At 50.5% G+C, this 16,161-nt stretch overlaps 1 protein-coding gene and 2 non-coding genes across 6 annotated transcripts in view; 1 reads left to right on the top strand and 2 right to left on the bottom strand.

Moving 5' to 3' along the window:
* The window catches only part of LOC144152612 (E3 ubiquitin-protein ligase SHPRH), a 1,006,539-nt gene that overhangs the window by 404,839 nt on the left and 585,539 nt on the right, over positions 1-16,161 (bottom strand). The window lies entirely within an intron of this gene.
* Trnaa-ggc (transfer RNA alanine (anticodon GGC)) lies at positions 4,032-4,104 on the top strand. Its single transcript has one exon. It is a non-coding gene; the product is annotated as a tRNA-Ala (tRNA).
* Trnar-ucu (transfer RNA arginine (anticodon UCU)) lies at positions 4,825-4,896 on the bottom strand. The gene has a single exon. It is a non-coding gene; the product is annotated as a tRNA-Arg (tRNA).

Here is a 16,161-nt window from a genome sequence, read left to right as displayed (position 1 = left end):
GCAGTTGCCGATGATACGCTATTGCCTCCTATGTCAGCCATGTTCGATTGATTGATTGATTGTAGGGTTTAACGCGCCGACGCAACGCAGGCGATGAGGCGCGCCGTAGTGGAGGGCTCCGGATTAATTTTGACCACCTGGGGATCTTTAACGTGCGCCGAAATCTCGTACACACGGGCGTTTTTGCTTTTCGCCTCCATCAGAAAAGCGGCCGCCGCGGCCGGGAATCGAACCCGCGACCTTGTGCTCAGCAGCGCAACGCCTTAGCCACTGAGCCACCGCGGCGGGTGTCAGCCATGTTCGTTCCCGTGAAGTGCAGACATTTGAGCACGGGTAGCTCCTGTGTGGCGTTAGTTGAGCCCGAACTGGACACAGCGATGAAGAAAAATGTGTTCGTACCTCGGGCTTTGGTTCATCAGGAGGGTGGCTTTACTCACGTGTGGACAGTGAACGCAAGCTCAGAATCCGTACTTCTCCCTCAGGGCCTCACGCTCGCCACTGATGCCGATAATTCAGATACTTCACTGGACGCTATTTCTATGGCTGGCCCTGCGACTAATGTGGAACCGGACTATACAGCCAATTTCATCAAAATGGTCAACAAATCGTTGCCGTCCGAGCAACGACACACATTGCAACAATTGCTGGCTCGGCACGCTTCGGTGTTCGATTTTGCGCAGGGTAAATACTCTCCTGCGCCGCCAGAGTCTCGGACGCAACATCGAATTTACACCGGTGATGCACCACCCATCCGGCAGAAACCTTACCGCGTGTCTCCTGCTGAACGCAGCGCTATAAATGAACAGACTGAGGAAATGCTCCGGAACGGTGTGATTCAGGAATCTACCAGCCCATGGGCCGCCCCTGTAATACTGGTCCGAAAGAAGGACAACACGTGGCGATTTTGCGTTGACCAGCGTAGACTTAATAATGTGACGAAGAAGGATGTCTACCCACTTCCGCGGATTGACGACGCCATCGACTGTCTGCATTCTGCCTCCTACTTTTCGTCGGTTGATCTTAGATCGGGCTACTGGCAGATTCCTATGCACCCGGACGACAAGGAGAAGACGGCATTCGTCACACCAGATGGCTTGTTCGAATTTAATGTTATGCCGTTTGGCCTGTGCAACGCGCCTGCAACATTCGAAAGATTCATGGACTCTGTCCTGCGGGGCCTGAAGTGGGAAGCCTGCATGTGTTATCTAGATGACGTCATAATTTTCGGCAGGACGTTTGACGAGCAAAACCAGCGGCTAGTGTCGTTCTCCAGCGCATCGCACAGGCTGGCCTGGTCCTGAACTCGAAGAAGTGCCACTTCGGAGAGCGCCAGGCGCTTGTGCTTGGCTTCCTGGTTGACCACGATGGAATCAGGCCCGACCCCCAAAAGATTGCTGCGGTTCGTGATATTCAAAAACCCCGATCACTTAAGGACCTGCGGAGCTTCCTTGGACTGTGCTCTTACTTTCGTCGGTTTATCAAAGACTTCGCCAAGATCGCCTGTCCCCTCACAGCTCTTCTTCGTAAAGACACGCCCTTTGTGTGGACTCCCGAATGTGACTCGTCTTTCACGGAGTTGAAGCGTTTGTTGACATCCGGTCCTGTGTTGCGTCACTTCGACCCCTCGGCCCCCATTGAGATCCACTCAGACGCCAGCGCCATTGGTGTTGGGGCTGTGCTGGTCCAGCCGCATGGAGGTGCGCATAGCGCTGTCGCCTACGCAAGTCGTACCCTCTCGAAAGCAGAGCGTAACTACACTGTGACAGAACTAGAATGCCTTGCGATGATTTTCGCCATTCAAAAGTTCAGACCCTACATTTATGGACGTCATTTTACCATTGTGACAGACCATCACTCCCTGTGCTGGCTTGTCGGACTACGCGACCCCTCTGGTCGACTCGCTCGCTGGTCTTTACGGCTTCAGGAATTCGATTTCGCTGTTGTCTACAAGAGCGGGCGCCGCCACACTGACGCTGACTGTTTGTCACGCCTGCCTCAACAAGCGCACCTATTTGAGGAAGAACACCATGCCGATTCGTTAGCTTCCATCTCGACCACGCTCCCCAATGCACTCGTGTTTCAGGAAGAGCAACAAAAAGATAGCAGCTTGAAGCCATTTTTTGTCTCCGCACAGGCGTCTCAAGCGTCGACTTCACCGTTCGCCGTCCGAGATGGCTTGCTCTGGAGACGGAATTATTCGTCCGATGGTGCTCGTTTTCTGCTTGTCGTGCCTGAGAGCCTCCGGCCTGTCGTCCTGCATGCTATGCTCGACGACGTCACCTCAGAACATCTTGGCTTTGCCCGCACGCTTTACGACTCCGTCAACGTTTCTACTGGCCTCGCCTCTGGAAGACGACGAAGCAGTACGTCGCCGGATGCCAGGTATGCCAGCGCTACAAGCATCCCACAGTTCCTCCTTCAGGGCATTTGCACCCGGTGCGTCCACCAACGTCACCTTTTGAAAAAGTAGGAGTTGACTTGCTCGGCCCGTTTCCAAAGTCGGTAGCTGGGAATCGATGGATAATTGTCTGTGTCGATTACCTGACAAGATATGTGGAAACGACTGCTCTGCCATCTGCTACAGCTTCCGAGGTCGCACACTTTTTTCTGCACTTCATCATACTGGGACATGGTGCCCCCCGTGTGGTTATAAGCGATCGCGGACGACAATTCACAGCGGATATCGTTGAAGAGCTCCTTCGTCTCTGTGGGTCACAGTACCGACACAGCACGCCATATCACCCACAAACCAATGGCCTTACTGAGCGAACCAATCGTACACTGACAAACATGTTGGCCATGTACGTATCCTCAGATCACAAAAACTGGGACGATGTGTTACCTTTTATCACATACGCTTACAATACCGCTAAGCACGAGGTCACTGGATACGCACCTTTCTTTCTTTTATACATGCGACTGCCAAGTAGCTTCCTCGACACTATCCTGCCCTTTTCTCACCATGAAGAGCTTTCTATAGCGCAGACTCTCTGTCGTGCCGAAGAGGCGCGCCGCCTTGCCCGACTACGGACATTGACGTCCCAGGCGAAGACTAAGGCGCGATATGACCGACGACACGCACCAGCTTCGTACTTTACCGGTGACCTTGTCTGGCTCTGGACGCCGCTACACAAACGTGGTTTGTGCCGGAATTTTTTATCAACCTATACCGGCCCCTTTGTAGTTGTGCGAAAATTAAGCGACCTAAATTCTGAAATCGCTAAAGGGATGTCGCAAGATCGTCGATCCCGCAAGACCCAAGTTGTTCACGTCGCCCACCTGAAGCCTTGCCAACCCCGACAACTTCAACTCGCTCGGTGAGCTTCGTCTCGCCCCGGGGAAGTGTTACAGCGCAGTTTCTAGGAAGGATATTGTCTCCGGGGTTTCTAATGGAAAGGGATTGACCAAGCCAACTGTGGTTTGGTAGAAGAGGAGGTTGAGGTGGTTACGGTGCCGGCCGCTTCCCGATCTGTTCGCTTGGCCCTTTCCGGACCAGATCACTATAAATAAACCCATTTCATCCATCAAGACCGTGTCAATATATATATATAGGGGTCAAAAAATGCCCGCCGGGTGAGATTCGAACCCACGACCTCCGGTATTCTGGAGGTCGTGGGTTCGGATCCCACCCGGCGAGAATTTTTTCACCCCTTTCTTTCTCACTCAAAAAATTCTTGATCTCTTTCTATGACTTACCGCATTCCCCCCTTTGCTTTGCGAGGTTTTCTTGACTGCCAACCTTTTTTTTTCTGTCTGATATTCACCGAGCCCCTCATTTCCCATTTTCTGATTCGCTACATGCTTAGCGAGGGCCTCTGTTCTGGCAGTCTTGGTGCCAAAGGTAGCTTATGAGGGTTCAACGCTGGTCGACCTCTCTCTACATGTCGCAGACACTCCAGTCACGGCCCGGGGTTTAAAAAGTAGGTCTCCTTCACCCCGAGTAGTCCGAGTGGCGCTGGCTACCACCCCCATGCGCAGGAAACAAAAAATAACATGACATAAATACCCGAGAAAGTGGTGGGGAAACAGCCCCGCTGGTAGCGTAGTGGTTATCGCACCAGACCGGCATTCTGGAGGTCGTGGGTTCGGATCCCACCCAGCGGGAATTTTTTCACCAGCTTCTTTCTGACTCAAAAAATTCTTCATCTGTTTCTATGACCCACCACAACCTCCCCTTTGCTTTCCGAGGTTTTCTTGGCTGCCAAACCTTTTTTTCTGTCTTATTTTCGCCGAGCCCCTCATTTCCCATTTTCTGATATATATATATATATATATATATATATATATATATATATATATATATATATATATATATATATATATATATATATATATATATATATATATATATATATATATACATATATATTGAAAGGTGGTTTATTTGCTGGTAGATGCAGAATGTCGCAGAGGTCCACAACCGCAGAGAGCGAAAGAGCCGACAAACGATCACACCCAAAGCCGCGCAGACCGAGCTTGTTCTTCGTTCACACGAGCGGCTGGTCGTCCGCTAGCAACATGGCGATGTCCGATGGCACATAGCCATTACAAGGGATTGTCCGCAGTTCCTAATTATTGCAGCCCGCGTTACCTCACTACAATATATATATATATATATATATATATATATATATATATATATATATATATATATATATATATATATATATATATATATATATATATACAGAAAGAAATGCCGGCAGTCTACAACGCCAAAGAATGCATAGGGGAATGGTTGGACTATTTGTTACCGTTAGTGACGTTACATTATTATTATTATTATTTTATTAATTACGTGATAAAGAAAGAAAGAAAAACACGCGCCCAGAGTGGGGACCGAACCCACGCCTTTCGATTAGATCTCGAATGCCTTACCAACTCGGCTATCTGGGCGACTGTGTTCTTCTTCGCTTTCTGGGTTATTTATATTTACTACAACTGTATCTGACGCTTGAGGGTGGTAGCCAGTGCCACTCAGAGTACACGGGGAGAAGGGGACCTTCTTTTCAACCCCCGGGGCGTGACGCGAACGTCTACAGCCTGTCATAAGCGGGCAACTGGCGGGAAACCCTCTTATGCTACCTTGGCATCAAGGCTGCCAGAACCGAGGCACTCGCTAAGCTTTCGCACGATAATAGGGTTTAGAAATGAGGGGCTCGTTAGGAAATACAGAAAGAAATGGCGGCAGTCTACAACGCCAAAGAATGCATAGGGGAATGGTTGGACTATTTGTTACCGTTAGTGACGTTACATTATTATTATTATTATTTTATTAATTACGTGATAAAGAAAGAAAGAAAAACACGCACCCAGAGTGGGGACCGAACCCACGCCTTTCGATTAGATCTCGAATGCCTTACCAACTCGGCTATCTGGGCGACTGTGTTCTTCTTCGCTTTCTGGGTTATTTATATTTACTACAACTGTATCTGACGCTTGAGGGTGGTAGCCAGTGCCACTCAGAGTACACGGGGAGAAGGGGACCTTCTTTTCAACCCCCGGGGCGTGACGCGAACGTCTACAGCCTGTCATAAGCGGGCAACTGGCGGGAAACCCTCTTATGCTACCTTGGCATCAAGGCTGCCATTCGATCGAAAGGCGTGGGTTCGGTCCCCACTCTGGGCGCGTGTTTTTCTTTCTTTCTTTCTCACGTAATTAATAATAATAAATAATAATGTAACGTCACTAACGGTAAAAAAAATATTCTAACCATTCCCCTATGCCTTCTTTGGCGTTGTAGGCTGCCGGCATTTCTTTCTGTATATATATATATATATATATATATATATATATATATATATATTTATTTATTTATATATATAATACACACATGGGACAGAAGTGAGGTGGGCGTGGTGTGGAGGACTTGTAATGCGGAGAGCGACCAGTGCAGTAACAAGGTGACTTACGCAGTGTTCCCAAGAGGCGGCACCAGAACTATGAAAATTACGATAACTTGATTGCGCGATGAAATAAGAAAATTTTGTGGCGAAGTTTGGATTCGGACACAGCGTTGGATAGGAGCAATCGGAAGACAACGGCAAGGGCTTCATCCTGCAGTAGACATAAATAGTGTGATGATGATGATGAATACGACAATAATGAAATGTTATCAAGTTTGGGATGACATGTACTGCCCTAACGGTGATTCAACGATGCGCGAGGATTGAGTGATTGAAAACACGTTTATTCGTTTTGTTGCTAATAAAGTTCTCTCTCTCTCGCTCTCTCTCCATTTTGTTACGCTTGGGCGCTGCTATGGATAAGCGTAGAGTTAGTAAAGGTATTGGTACGAAAGGAGAAAGTGGAAAAGGATAATTATGCCACCATTTACTGCGTCGGCGGCCTGAATGCAACACTGTGGTCGCCTGGAGTCGCAGCCGACGTAGTGTCCTGCGCATCGCCGGAAATCCGCTCAACGACTGGTGCTGCGGGGTCCAAGAGAAAAAGCAGCAGGGCGGGCCGCAAGCTACCAGCGTACCCAGCAGGAGCTTGAGGCGGCGGGCATGACCAGGACTGGAAAGATGTGGGCCACGGTCCAAGTTGTGAGGGCACGGTACCAAGGAAGTCTGTAGCGAGGGCAGTCCCACACTACAGGTTTTCCCGCTCAATTTAAGCCATTTGCCATACAATTTAATCCAGACGCCAGCGAATTTAATCCAAGAGCCATCTGATTTAATCCAGGTGCCAGCGAATTTATTCCAGGCGCCAGCTAATTTAAGTCAAGTGCCAACTTATTTAATCCTGTCGCCAACCAAATTAATCCAGCCGTCAGGAGGTTACTCAGGAGTGTTTTATGCGAAATTAGGCGCAGCTTTGCAGACTTTGTTGCGCGTGGTGCGGTGAAAACAAGGTGTTTCTTAATCCATTATGTGAAAAATATCTTATTCGCACAGGTTAATGAACATTTACTACATCTAGAACGCGCAGACCAAGAAAGCAGACCTTTTTGACGCGTTGGTGCTGCGTGCTGTGAGCTGATCGTCTGCGAAAGCACCGTTGATAAATCACCTCATAAGTCAGAGTTACTTGATATAGGAGAGTTCCGGTCAGAAGTATCGTCTGTTCCTCGCGTAAGAATGCATTCAGAAGTTCTTTTGATAAAAACACGTTATTTGAATTCCCTTCGCATTCTGATGTTTAATCAATTAATGCTTTTATGCAGTGTTAAGTATTGTTTCCAAATTATAATATCGCCTGCTCGCGTCAGAAATATCGCCTGCACGCGTCAGAATATCGTCTTCTCGCGTGACAATACGCTGAAAAGCCTGCTGGCGTAACCAGAGCTCTTCGATGTAGGCTAGGCGTAACAATACGCGAGCAGGCGATTCTTCTGCCGATCTGTCAGACGATCAGCATACGGCAACAACGGATCAAACAAGATTGCTCTTCTGGTCTGCGAGTGTTAGTAAATGTCCATTAAGCTGTGCGCATAAGATATTTTGCGCATAATGGATCAAGAAACACCACGTTTTCACCACAGCACGCACAACAAAGTCCGCAAAGCTGCGCGTAATTTTGCATAAAACACTCCTGAAAAACCTCCTGAAAGCTGGATTAATTTGGTTGGCGACATGATTAAATTGGTTGGCACTTGGATTAAATTAGCTGGCACCTGGATTAAATTCGCTGGCACCGAGCTGGATTAAATTAGATGGCGCTTAGATTAAATTTGCTGGTGTTTGCATTAAACTGTATGGCAATTGGATCAAATTGAGCGGGAAAACCTGTAGATGTAAGCCTGCCCAGCATGACAAGTGCTGCAGCTGCTCGGTACACTGGGAGCGGCTCTACGGCCATGAAAGCGGCGTAGAAAAAAACGGTGTGAGCAGTGCTCCCGTCTGAATACGTCGTATGATCACAGCTTCCCGCCGCGAGAACTCACGGGAAAGAACTTCAGGTGGTGGTTATGGCCGCGAGGTAAGCTTTCCGGAGGGCTTGACTTAGTTGTTGTGCAGCCGTGGCATCGGCTTCTTCTTGAGGGAGGGGCAAGGACGCCGTCGTCCGAGCTAGCACGGAGAGTAAATGCGCGCGTGCCAGTCGGTGCACTTCCTCGTTTCCGAGGATGCCGCAGTGTGCTGCCAGCCAGTGTTTAAGAACTGAGAGTTTCCGGAGTGTCAGAACTTTGCGGCGAATGACTTTGGCGACAGGGCTGGTGAATTGGGCATTCGCACAGTCTCGATACGCTGCTTGTGAGTCTGTGTATACACATGGTGATGTACAGGGAAGCTCGTTAGCTGCACCGAGATAGTCACAAATGGCCTGCAGTTCAGCTTGTGCGCTGTAGGACGGAGTGACGCAGACGTGGTGACGGCGACCTTGAAGACCAGTAATTTCATCGAACCAGGCTGTGACATACACAACGTGTCAAGCGCGAGGCGACGTTGTTTCAGAGGGCCACCAACGGTACTCGAATCGGTGCCGCGTGAGATAAGCTGAGGGAACGCAGGAATGCCTGCTACAGTTGGCGTACATGGGCGCGGTAGCTTAGTTATCCACACGCAGCGGCAAATGTTTCAAAGTGGCTGCATGATGGATTTTCATTACAGTGGGCGGGCAACACAGGGGCAACAATCATACTTGCAAAAGTATCGTGCGCGATTACAACGGACGCCGCCAGGTTACGCTACACGCTAGCCTAGGTTGTAACTTAGGCGAGGTCACGTTACGTTAGGTTACGTTGAGCGGTACGAAAACACCCTCATTGTTCTGCTTTATCAGAAGTTTGATGAGACGAAAAAGCGACAGAGTTAACCTCTCAATTATTCTTTTCCGTGGCTACTTGAACTACATCAAACCTCAAGCCAACAAACGTCCACACTTTTACTGTTTTGGCCGATCCTCATTTGAAATGATAGTGGCCACTGAAAATTAAAAAGATGTCTGGACTAAAAGAAATACAGTCATACTGACAAAGGAACAAAAAAAAGCACGCTAGACCAAATAAATTAGGCGTAGGAAAATGAGAGGAAGAAGAAGACATGATCGAACACTCGATCCTCGGAGACGCTGGGACACAGATGCCGACGCAGCAGAGTCGAGTGACAGGGCAAGATGGAACGAAGATGGCGGAAAGAGGAAAGAAGGGATCGGGGGCCGAGCACTCGAGTGTATCGGCAGCCTCGTTATTCAGCTTTTGCTTTCAGCAACAGCGCGGGGCACAGGCCCCGGCTATCGTTCATACCTCAACCGTGGAACACGCTCCGCGGGTGTAGGAGAGAACGGGACGGAAGGGGCGAATGAAGCTGGCGAGTTTGGCTTCGTCGGGCGTGCATTATGTAAGCAATGAGGCGAAGTAGAGCAGCACGGCCAGGCAGGCGCCGTAGCGTCGCGTATTCTTCGCGGGTGAGATTATTATTACCTCTTCGTTCTCCCCGGCTTGCTCGCTCGCTGTGCAAGCCCCTTGCGGTCAGGCCGAATGAGAGCGAGTTTACGTGCACAGGGCGTTATAAAAAGCACCGACACGGCTCCTCCGGGAAAGGGGGTGTGGTGGGGGGAATCCTTCATCGTAAAACTGGCCCTTTGTACGAAGATCGCTCCCTCGCATCCTATCGTTGACTGAAGGATGCGTCGTTCAACGGCTCCTACAGGGCTCATGATCATCCTTTGCGTGCTCCTTTGGGGAGGGGCACCGCCGACGGCGGTGGCTAGCAGCGACCTTGAAGCGCGAGACACATGGACGATTGGTGCATGCGATTCGCATGCGACTGATCGTTACGACGGTCGCCACAACTAGTCGTACGCGTGAATTTTAGACACATGCGAGCGTGCGATGCGTCGTCGGCGCCGCTCCGCCCACTGTTTTTGCCCCATGGTTGACCTCCCTGTTTAGGCGCACTCAGGCCGATTTGGATATGCGCAAGAGAAATCCGAGCAGGAAAAGAAAACATTTATCAACTTGAAGTGAAAATGAATAGTGCTATTATGTTACGCATTGCATTTTTATATGTTCAGTACAAAGGTGTGTAAACATTTAGCACCCATGATTCCGCTCGTCCACGCTCGTCCAACATGCGTCTGCTAGGCGGATAGCGCACGGGTAGGCGGCAGCGGCGGCACAGAGCTGTGGTCCCCACAGAATACTCGGAATTGCCACTGGCGCCACGTCGGGGCTTTGAAAGAAACTTTTCAGCGATGACACCTTCGGGCTCTCACTGGCTGGGGCCGCACGACGATCGCAACGATGGCACGACTGCATCTGGCTTGCCAGTCGCACGTCGTGAGCCTCCTCCGACCAGCGAACGACGCCAAAACCGGTCCTAACGATCAGTCGTAACGATCAGTCGCATGCGAATCGTGTGCGCCAGTCGTCAATGTGTCTCGCGCTTGAGAGCGTGGAATGCATAGCAGCGCGGAGGAGGTGTACAGCAGGAGTGTATCCGATGCTCCGCCTGTTGAGCTTCCACAGAGCCGCGTAGCCAAACAGGTATACAGCGTCGGGCGCAATGCTGAGGCTGGGGCTTGCAATGCCCGCCGGAGAAAGCCAACGCGGGCAGCCCATGCAGGTCGTGAGCGAGAAATGCCGCCCGTGAGGCATTAGACACGCCGAAGCAAGAGGGCTCTGGGCATCAGCTCGTTTCATTAAACCTCTGAATCGCGCCGGAAGTGCCAAACTTGTGCCAATCTTGGAACGGAACATCGCTGTGTGTCCTCTTGCGGTGAATGAACAATAGCTATTGGTGATGCTCACGCTTGACCAATTCATTTCATATTGCACCCTCTCGGTGTCCGTCACATTACGTTATCCCCGGGACAAAACGACCGGTGCCCACGTGGTGCCACAAAGCCCAGAGCTTAGATGCCGCCCAGAATAGCGCCCAGGACTTCAGTCGGCGGCGTCACACTGGTCGTCCGCACGAGCGCAGCGCATACCCCTCCGCTGGCCCCAGGCCGGGAACACACACAACGGGCGCTGCAGGAGAAATAAGCGGGTCCGAGGCCCTAATCTTGGCGCCGAAGCTGCAGCCCCTGGGCGGCGTATAAGTCTGGCCGCGATAAATGGCCGGCCGCCGCGCGCCTGTTTACGGCTCCTCGATATAAACGCCCCGCATTTGTACACTGCACTGCCGTGAGAGGCGCCGGGACGCGCGTGGCTGGGCGGCTCGTTGCTAGTGCACGTCCAGTTGCTCGTCCCCGCTTTTGCCGAGGCAGTCAGCTCAGTCGCGTGCCCCAAAATACCTGCTTTCTATCGCGATCCCTTTATTCAAGGACCAGCCCGCGCTTTAATAATCTCGCTTCGATGTTGCGTCGGGGCTCGGTAGTGTGCATGTGCAGTCAGCTTAGTCGCTAAAGCGCTCGCAGAACACGGACGAAAGAAGAAAAATTGATTGATTGATTGTAGGGTTTAACGCGCCGACGCAACGCAGGCGATGAGGCGCGCCGTACTGGAGGGCTCCGGATTAATTTTGACCACCTGGGGATCTTTATCCTGCGCCGAAATCTCGTACACACGGGCGTTTTTGGTTTTCGCCTCCATCAGAAAAGCGGCCGTCGCGGCCGGGAATCGAACCCGCGACCTCGTGCTCAGCAGCGCAACGCCTTAGCCACTGAGCCACCGCGGCGCGTAAAGAAGAAAAACGATTTATGCTTGCACTGCACGGCAACTTCTGAGCGATAGTTGGCCGCTCAATTGAAAGCTCGCCCTATGCATTTGCAGTGGGGCACTCGATAGCCAATTGGTTCTGAAGGCCTTCGGCACGCCTTTGAAACGGCCGTATAGCATAAATGTTACTTAGAATCCCGAAGAAGATTCAACCGATTAAAATTCCTTGCCCATTTACAGAACCGCCTACTTCGCATTGAGCCATCAATATATCTGACCTGTCTTTCTTCCCGGCCCACCAGGCAATACCACCCCTTTAAATTTACCCCATTGTTCGCCCGCACAAACACTCATAAATACTCATTTTTCCCGCGAACAATATCCGATTGGAACAGTCTTCCTGCCTCTGTGTTCACTTCGTCTAATCTGCATGCATCAATTGATCAGCTTTTTCACATGTGAGAGAGAGAGAGAGAGTGAAAACTTTATTGCATAACAGCCAGTAATCCTAGACGTCGGCCAAGAGCCCTTGGGGTCTAGCAGCGTCTTCGGCCAGCTGAATGGCCCAGACTTGATCAGCTAGGTCGGAGCTGAGCAATACGGTCTCCCATTGCTCTACAGTAGCAATGTTGCGACCTAACGTTGTCGCCTGTGGACAAGCCCACAGCATGTGGGCTAAGTCTGCTCTGTCCTTACACCGGTGGCACTTGTCAGAATATTGCTCAGGGTAAAAGTGACTGTACGTAACCGGGTTGGGATACGAGTTGGTCTGTAGAAGTCTCCAAGCCACGGATTGCCATTTACTGAGGGTAGGAGGAGCGGGGGGAGTAGCGGGTCCGCTCTAGCCTGTAATGATTAGTTATGTCCCTGTAGGACACAAGGCGATCCCTACCCGAACAGCGAAGTGAATGAGCGTTGTTGTCGTCACCAGCTCGGTCAGAAAATCCTCGAGCGGCGTCGTGCGCGCATTCATTCCCAGCCAGGCCAGAGTGTGCAGGTGCCCATATTAGACATATCTTTCCCGAACGCTGAATGTTGTTGAGCCCAATCCTTAGAATTGCAGATGCCTCTGGGGAGATGCGCCCCCTTGCGTAATTTATAATAGCAGACTTTGAGTCGCTCACCACGTATTTGATTTTTGCGAATGCTGTCATTGCCAGGGCAATGGCCGCCTCTTCGCCCACCTCCGGTTCGCTCGTGCGGACCGACCCGGAGCTGATGGAATTGCCCTGGTGATTGACTATTGCAACTGCCATAGCATTGCGACCCGGATAGTCGGCCGCGTCCACGTACAGCACGTCCTCCGAATTTCCGAATCGTTTGTGCAGGGCTTTCGCCCTTGCCTGCCTGCGTTCCTGATTGTGAACCGGGTGCATATTTTTAGGGAACGGTGGGATGTGAATTTGATCGCGCACTTCGGGAGCCAAGGGTATCTTGTGAGTGCCTGTTCGCAGGTGGTTGATGCCCAGGGAGCCGAGAATATGCCGACCCGTCTGGCTGTGGCTAAGCCGTTCCCGTTAAGTCAGCCGTTGAGCCTCTATTAGTTCGCTAAGGGTATTGTGAAGCCCCGGCGCCTCGAAACGTTCGGTCGGAGCAGTGATAGGGATGCGGAGGGCCTGCTTGTAGGCCCGTCTAATAAGGGCGTCAATTTTGAGTTCTTCATCCTTTCTAAGGTGTAGAAAAGGGGTGACGTAGGTTATCCTACTGAGGACGAAGGCTTCAACTAATCGAACAAGGTTGTGCTCCTTCATACCGTGATGCCGGTTAGCGATACGCGATATGAGTCGGGTAGTCTGATGCACGCTTTTTTGGAGCGCGAGGACAGTTTCCGAGTTGTGCCCATTGGCCTGTATTCGGAGACCGAGAACCCGTATACTGGACACTGTGGGAATGGGCTGTGTTCCATTCACGAAAATATTCACAACCGGGGGGTTCGGGTCTGTACGTCTACCCCTACTAGTGGTCCTGTAGAGCAACAATTCTGACTTTTGCGAGGAGCAACTGAGGCCCTGGTACTTACGTACCGCTCCACCGCCTCAATGCCTTGTTGCAAGATGTCCTGAATTTGCCCGTCACTGCCTCCGCTGACCCAATGCGTGACATCGTCCGCATAGAGGCTGTGTTGGAGACCATCGATCTTTTCTAGTATTTCGGGAAGCCCCATCATGGCTACGTTGAAAAGAAACGGGGAAAGGACTGAACCCTGTGGAGTCCCCCTGCTCCCAAGCTTGATCACATCTGATTGGAGTCCCCCTACAGCTAGAGTAGCTGTGCGTTCGCATAGGAAGTTACTTACGTAGTTGTATACCCGTTTCCCAAGGCCCAGTCGGCCGAGGTTGTCAAGAATTGCCGAGTGTTTAACGTTGTCGAACGCCTTCGTTAAATCTAATCCCATTATGGCTCTGGTATCTAGAGGGGAGCAGCTTTCCCCTTCGATGACGTCATGTTTAAGACGGAGCATGATATCCTGCGTAGGAAGTTTTGGACGGAACCCGACCATAGAGTGCGGAAAAAGTCTATTGTCTTTCATATAGTTGGTGATTCGATATAGAACAACGTGTTCCAATAGTTTCCCTACGCAGGAAGTGAGGGAAATAGGTCTAAGGTTTTCAATCTGGATTTTTTTGCCCGGTTTAAGTATCATAACGACCTTGGCCGTTTTCCACTGAGGTGGTAGTTGCCCAGTCTCCCAGCATACGTTCATGTAGCGTGTGAGGGCTGCAACGGACTCGTCATCTAGGTTTCTGAGCATTTTATTTGTAATGCCGTCCGGGCCAGGAGCAGAGCGAGTGCGCAATGCCAAGATAGCTCCCCTAACTTCACTTATAGTGATGGGCCGGTCAAGAAGAGCATTTTCGTTGCCCACGTACGGAGGAAGCCTCTCGCGGGTGCAGTCGCCAATGTATCTGTCCTGAATGGCTTTGAGCAATTCCGTGTTTGTTCCCTGAAATTTATGGAGAAGTATGCTGATGTTGTTTCTTTGAGTAGTTTTACTATTTTCGGGGTCAATCAGACAGCGTAAGATGTCCCAGGTTTTGCGAAGGCCTATTTCGTAGTCCATGCGATTGCATGTGCTATGCCAATTTTGCCGAGTTAGTTGCTGTGCGTACGTTTAAATATCACGGTTCAGGGCCGCCAGTCGTCGCCGCAGGGTTCGATTAAGTTTTTGCTTCTGGAGTCGTGTGTGTAAGCTGTGTTTAGCTTCCCACATATGCAGCAACTTTGCGTCGGCCTGTTGTAGCTCTGCCTCTTCCGGTATAACCTTAGTGACACGTTTTGTGTCCGCTTGAAGTTGTTCTGCCCAGCTCTGAATATTTGTTATTTCGACTTCAGAAGTACCGTCTCCCGCGGCCAGAGGGCCTCGTGCTTCGGCTCTAAGCGCGCGGAATGCATCCCAGTCGATGAGCTGTAGTTTTTTACCGAACTTTCCTTTCGCTGCCCCAGAATTTACCCCGATAGTGACGAGATAGGGAATAGGGTTTAGTGGACTTCATGGGACCCGGTCCCACTTCCCGTCCGGCTCGTGGGATTCCATTCTCTAGCGCTGTTATTCGAGCTTTCAGGCTGGCAATCTGGGCATCAACGTTTTCGCCGAACTTATTCAGCATCGCTCCGAATCTGGCGCTGAGAGTTTCAGTAAGAGTTTCGGTGAGGGTTTCTCCAAACTGACGGAGCATGCCGTCGTCAACGTTTTTATTCGGGCTCGCGCCTGCGGCCTCACTAGAGCTCTCAGAGGTTATCGCTTGGGCTTTACGTTTTGAGGGAAGGGAGTCCTCAGTGTAGAATTTTTTTTTTGCCGTTTGCCATTTTTATTGGTGTTTTCTAAGATAGAGATTGTATAATTACATTTTGCCTGATATGCTATGTTTTTATCTTTCCACTCCTGCTTGGGCCTAATTCTGGCCTGCAGTATTGTCTAAATAAAAATAAATAAATAACTGAATGTCAGAACAAGTAAACGAACAGAACTACAATTGAATAGTTGTGAGTGCTGATTTTAACCTGGAATGCTGGAACGCTGGAATGCCCTCGGGAAGCACTCCCAAATAAAAGTAGTCCGCTTAGCTTTATCACGAAAGGAATAGTATACAACCAATGCCTACTCCCGGTGATAGCAAAGGCGTACAGGCCGGAAACTACTACGCAACTGGAAAGAAAACTTCGGTTTGGCGCAATTGGCTATGGAACGAAGGATCATGGGAATGACGTTTATGGCACAAAAAGGTGCGTCCTGACGTTACATAGTTCTAGTTAAAAATAAAAGGACGTGGGCTGGCCATGCGGTGAGAAAACGTGACCACCGGTTTGCCATCATTGCAAGGGCCACCGAGAGACAGGACTAGAAATATACAGCGAAGACAGTTGACGCGACAAATGGCTGAATTTAAAAAATTCGGGGGCAAAGAACAGGCTCGAGCAGCGCAAGACCGCGTTTGGAGGTCGATGGGAGGCGACATTCCGTTCCCTGGCAAGCACACGGCCGTTATTTCCTGTACGCTCTGACATTCAGCCTCAGTAGGCTAGGAGGAGAAGCACGGGTTTTAGCGCGACGGTCCTAGATTCAAGCCCTGAATTGCTGATTTTCCCCCCCAAGACTCGTGATTTCTTTAGTGCAT

The sequence above is a fragment of the Haemaphysalis longicornis genome, unplaced genomic scaffold (assembly GCF_048455015.1).
Source record: "Haemaphysalis longicornis isolate Haplotype H1 unplaced genomic scaffold, Haemaphysalis longicornis Haplotype H1 scaffold_9, whole genome shotgun sequence".
NCBI lineage: Eukaryota > Metazoa > Arthropoda > Arachnida > Ixodida > Ixodidae > Haemaphysalis > Haemaphysalis longicornis.
This window is presented reverse-complemented; position numbering and strand designations above follow the sequence as displayed.